Source organism: Furipterus horrens, unplaced genomic scaffold (assembly GCF_987537825.1).
Source record: "Furipterus horrens unplaced genomic scaffold, mFurHor1.1.pri manual_scaffold_5, whole genome shotgun sequence".
Classification (NCBI taxonomy): Eukaryota; Metazoa; Chordata; class Mammalia; order Chiroptera; family Furipteridae; genus Furipterus; species Furipterus horrens.
Window position 1 is genome coordinate 172,029,842 of NW_028327175.1, and position 6,000 is coordinate 172,035,841.

Below are 6,000 nucleotides of genomic sequence, written 5' to 3' on the forward strand. Positions count from 1 at the left end.
GTCCCATCACTGTGGCTAGAACTTCCAGTACTATGTTGAAAAAGAGTGGTGAAAATAGACACCCTTGTCTTGTTCCTGATCTTAAGGGGAAACCTTTTAGTTTTTTCCCATTGAGTATAATGTTTGCTCTACATGTCTCATATATGGCTTTTATTATGTTGAAGTATGCTCCCTCTATTCCCACTTTGCAGCATGTTTTTATCATAAATGGGTGCTGGATTTTATCAAATGCTTTTTCAGCATCTATTGATATGATCATGTGATTTTTATCCTTCATTTTGTTTATAAGGTATATTATGTTTATTGATTTGTGAATGATATACCATCTTTGCATCCCTAGGATGAATCCCATTTGATTATGGTGTATGATCTTTTGAATGTATTTCTGAATCTGGATTGCCAGTAATTTGTAAAGGATTTTAGCGTCTATATTCATCAGAGATATTGGTCTGCAGTTTTATTTCTTTGTTGTGACTTTACCTGGTTTTGGAATTAGGATGATATTGGCCTTATAAAAAGAGTCTTGGAGTCTTCCCTCTTCTTGAATTTTTTAGAGTAGTTTGAGAAGAATAAGAGTTAGCTCTTCCTAAAATGTTTGGTAAAATTAACCTGTGGAGCCATCCAGTCCATGGATTTTGTGTGCCAGGAGTTTTTTGAATACTGCTCAGTTTCACTAGTTGTTATCAGTCTATTCAGGCTTTCTGCTTCTTCTTGGTTCAGTTTTGGCAGATTGTATGTTTCTAGAAATTTTTTCATTTGCCCAGGTTATCCAATTTCTTGGTATATAGTTGTTCATAGTAATTTATTACAATCCTTTGTATTTCTGTGGTATCAGTTGTAACTTCTTTCATTTCTCATTTTATTTATTTGGGTCCTATCTCTTTTTTCTTGATGAGTCTGGTTAAAAGTTTTTAAATTTTGTTTATATTTTCAAAGAACCAGCTTCTGGTTTTACTGATCCTTTGAATTGTTCTTTTAGTCTCTATGTCATTTAATTCTGCTCTGATCTTAATCATTTCTTTCCTTCTACTTGCTGTGGGCAATGTTTACTGTTATTCCTGTAGATTTTTTTAGATGTAGAGTTAGGTTGCTTATTGAGATTTTTATATCTTTTTTAGGTAGGCCTGTATTTCTATGAACTTCCCTCTCAGTACTGCCTTTGCTGTGTCCCATAGGTTTTAGGTGGTTGTGTGTTCATTTTCATTTGTTTCTATAGATTTTTTTAAATGTTTTCCCTTGATATAATTGTTGATACACTCATTATTTAATAACATGTCATTCAATCCCTATATGTTTGAATGTTTTTTAGTTTTTTCCTTGAGTTGGTTTCTAGTTTCAATCAATTGTGATCTGAGAACATGCTTGATATGAAACTAGACCACCAACTTGCACCATATACCAGAATAACCTCAAAATGGATTAAAGGTTTGAATATAATCCTAGAAAAAACATGTAGAAAAATTTTATATATATCACATAGCAATATTTTTGCTCATTTTCTCCTAGGACAAGGGAAATAAAAGGAAAATAAACAAATGGATCTACAGTACACCAAACTAAAAATCTTCTGCACAGCTAAAGAAACCATCATCAAAACTAAAAAGGAACTGACTATATGGGTGAATGTTTTTGCCAATGATACTTAGGACAAGGGTTTGCTCCTCAAAATATATAAACAACTCATATAGCTCAACATCAGGAAGACAAACAATCCAATTAAAAATGGACTAATGACCTGAATAGACACTTCTCCAAGGAGGATATACAGAGGACACATAGACATATGAAAAAATTCTCAGCATCAATCGCAATCAGAAAGAGGCAAATAAAAACCACAATGAGATAGATATCACTTCACACCAATCAGAATGGCTGTCATCAACAAATCAATAAACAATGAGTGCTGGCAAGGATGTAGAGAAAAGGGAACCCTAGGGCACTGTTGGTGGGGATGCAGACTGGTGGAGCCACTGTGGAAAACAGTATGGAAATTCCTTAAAAAACTAAAAATGGAACTGCCTTCTGACCCATTGATTTCACTGCTGGGCATATATCCTAAGAATCCAGAGTCATCAATTCGAAAGAACATACACACTCCTATGTTCATAACAGCAGTATTTACAATAACCAAGTGCTGGAAAGAGCCTCAGTACCCATCAGTCGATGACCAGATCAAAAAACTGGTACATTTATACAATGGAATACTACACAGGAGAAAGAGAGAAGGAACTCCTACCTTTTGCCACAGCGTAAATGGAACTGGAGATTATTATGCTGAGTGAAATAAGTCAGTTGGTGAGAGACAAAAACCATATGCTCTCACCTATAAGAGGAATCCTATGAACAAAATAAACTAATGAACAAAATAGAACCACAGGCATGGAAACGCATAGTAGACTGACAGCAACTTGAGAGGATGCAGAAGGGGGATAATAATGGAAAGAAGGGGAAGGGACTAGACAAAGAATATATATGAATGAGTCATGGACATAGACAATTGTGTGGGAATTGACTGGAGGGGGTGTGGGTGGAGGAGAGTAAAGGGGGAAAATTGGGACAACTGTAATATTATAGTATAACAATAAAAATTATTTACAAATAATAAAATAAAATATAAAGACATGAAAAAAAGAAAAGAAACAAATTAAAAGAAGAGGAAAAAAATCAGAACTGAAATCTGACAGGGCTCATAAACAGGCAAATTGCCAAAGTAAAAACATGCCCCAATAGTATTGGAGATGTCTAATTACCTACTCTTCTTCCATATGTATGCTGTTTCAAAACCTTATTTTAATGAGAGGAAATAACTTTTTAAAATGATAAAAAGAGCAAACAAATCCTACTCTTCTTCTGAAAACAAAGGTCAAAAAGGAGACAAAAGTTTCAGTTCTAGGGAATTTAGAAAATCAAAAGCAAGACATAAAAATGTTTAAAATCAGCCAAAGCTAAACTCAGTGACATCCACAGAGCCTTGAATGAATTAAGCATTAAACAAAAAAAGAGAAGATTTGAACTAAGAATTCAATTGAGAAAGGTAGAAAATAATATAGTCCACTTTAAAAATAAAAATATGTACTGTAAAAGCATAAAATTAGGTATTTGGAATAAGAAAAAGTAGTGTAAGTAACTCTTTAAGAAAAATAAAAAAGAATGCAACTTTAGAAAAAGAATAATTTAAAAATGAGAAATAAAATTAAACAAAAAGAAAGTATATAAATTCCAAGAAGGAAAATATTTTAAATTATTATTTAACAGCACAAATAAGTAGTATAAAAATTCCAATAAATCCCATGATTTTTTGCCCTGGCTGGTGTGGCTCAGTGGATTAAGTGCCAGCCTGTGAACCAAAGGGCCACTGGTTCGATTCCCAGTCAGGGCACATGCCTGAGTTGCCAGCCAAGGTCCCCCAGTTGGGGATGTGTGAGAGACCACCACATGTTGATGTTTTTCTCCCTTTCTTTCTCCCTCCCTTCCTCTATCTCTAAAAATGAATAAAATCTTAAAAAAAAAAAAACCTCATGATTTTTTAAGGAAAATAAAATATACCAAAATGGGTGGAAAATAGAAAATTTTAGTTATGAAAATATTCATGGGAAAATAAAGGGAAAAAAAATTCCAAGAATGACTTAGTTAAATGCAATGAGTTTCCAGATTCAGATAATTGTATGTGTAACATATATATATGACTGATATGTGTGTATATATATATATATATATGTACACCTATAAATAATCCACACATAAAACATAATCATATATCAATCTTTATTATATAGTGATACATATAAATTTACACACACACACACACACACACATAGGATCTTAAAATACAAAGCTTTCTCTCCAAAATTTGACTGAGGTCCAAAAGTTGAGACACATGTAGTAGGAGCATTGTGCCTTCACTTTCTAGAACAAGCTTTAGATCACCTAAGAAGGACATGTCATTAAGTGTTAAAGTCATTTTGCCAGGTTAGCTATCATGCACTTTCTGCCTATAAAAATGTGAGCTTTCAAGGAGAGATAGTTTCCCTTTAGGGAACTGTCAGAATTTTGAGCTGTTTCATTTTTCAAATGAAAAAAAGATGGTTTTCCCTTACATCAAGCTGAGTGAGAGGACATTCCGAGAGAATTTGGTAGATCTTATGGTATACAAATATATTCCCTTGAAGTTCAAGCTTGGACAAAATGAAAGAAAATTTTTTGAGTCCTTCTAGCCAAATACTAGATTGAAGAGACACAGAGACAAGGGGAAAGGGGATCAATGTACTTGTCCTAAGGTACAGATGCATGTTCCCCTGACCTAATAGAGTCCATGGGATGGTCCAGGGCTAAGGAGAGGTCATGGCCAAGAGGAGGCCTCAGCTGTGTCAGGTGACCTGCACTCAGAGAGCCCTGAAAAGACGGTCTCCAAAACACTCCAGAAAAGTGCTCCATGACAGAAAGTGCTTTCATAATTGTTCATCTGTGTCATTCAAAGGGTAGGAACCTCACTTGCTCATTTTGTTATTTGCTCACCACCTGGGTCTAACTGCAGCAAAGCTACCATTTAGAATGGAGGGGCAGATAAAGTGCTTCCCAGACAAGGTAAAGCTAAAGGAGTTCATCATCACCAAGCCATTATTATAACTGTAGGGTCAGATACCAAAGCCAGCAAGTGGCAAAGATAAGCCAAGGAAAGGGAAGTCAACCAATCTGTCCATTTAGGCATCCATATCTATTTCTTTTGAATGTCTGGATCACAAAATCTTCTTATCTAACTAAGAACATTTAGTATTCATTAATGTTTGGCAGAACTATCTTTGGGAAAATGTCTATTATCCAATGTCACTTATAAATATGTATGAAAAAGTCTAAGTAAAATACTTGCAAATGAATTATACTAGTATAATTAAAAAGAAATCACAATGTCAGGATAAGGTTTATTTTAGCAATTTAAAAATATTTTAATATTAGCATATTTAGTAACATGTTATATCTCTATAAATAGCAAAAAATCAGATAAGGTTTAATTTCTATTCCTAAACAAATTATTTGGTTAATTAGAGGAAAAATACACTTCCTTAACAACACAAAATCAACAGTCAGTATTAGCCATAGCAATTAAACATTACACTCACCTCTCTTAAAGAATAAGCCCACTCTTTCACTATTATTAATATTAACTAAGTTGATACAGGTGATCAATACCTAGCAATAAAAGTGAATAAGAAAATAGATATAAATATAGCAGAGGTAGAATCACAATAATTCTGAAGAAAATTAATGGGTCAACACAATAGTATTGTAAGTGACTTCAGAGATAAGCCAATAAACAGAAAAAGTGGCTAGAAAATATAAGCTACATAAGGTCAAATTTGCAATATTAACATAAATATACATTATCTTGAAATCTAAAGGAACTGTCAAGTTAAATAACATTGATGAACATTTAAACAAATGATTATAGAATTTTCTATTAATGAAAAAACTCTGTATTTTAGACTTGTCAAGAATCTTCAATTTAGACTTCTGGCCAAGATGGAGGTGTCTATAGGCATGCTGCATCTCCTTCCACAGCTAAGAAGGAATACAACTACCTAAAAACTGGAGACAACCAGAATCTCCAGGAAATCAAGCTGCATGGAAGTCCAACAAACAAAGATAAAAAGACGAGATATTCAGAGAGGCAGGAGGGGCGGAGCCAGGGTGGAGAGGACATGGTGAGTAGGTGGCAGCAGTGGCAGCAACAGTCACTGTGGCCGGCTGGCAGAAAGTGCAGTTACACATTTTAAAAAGTAAGGAGACACTTGGGGAGTGATTGCAACACCAGAAAGACCACACAGCTCACAGTTTCAGTGCTGGGGAAAATAAAGCCTCATTGCTTCTGACTGTGATAACCAGTAGGGGTTGTGGCAGAGGTCCATTTGTTTAGAGGGCCCCCACAGTCCTAGAACATCTGCAACCCCACACACTCTGGGAACCACAATCAGGGCAATAGCTAGAGAGTTTCCAGTCCCATTC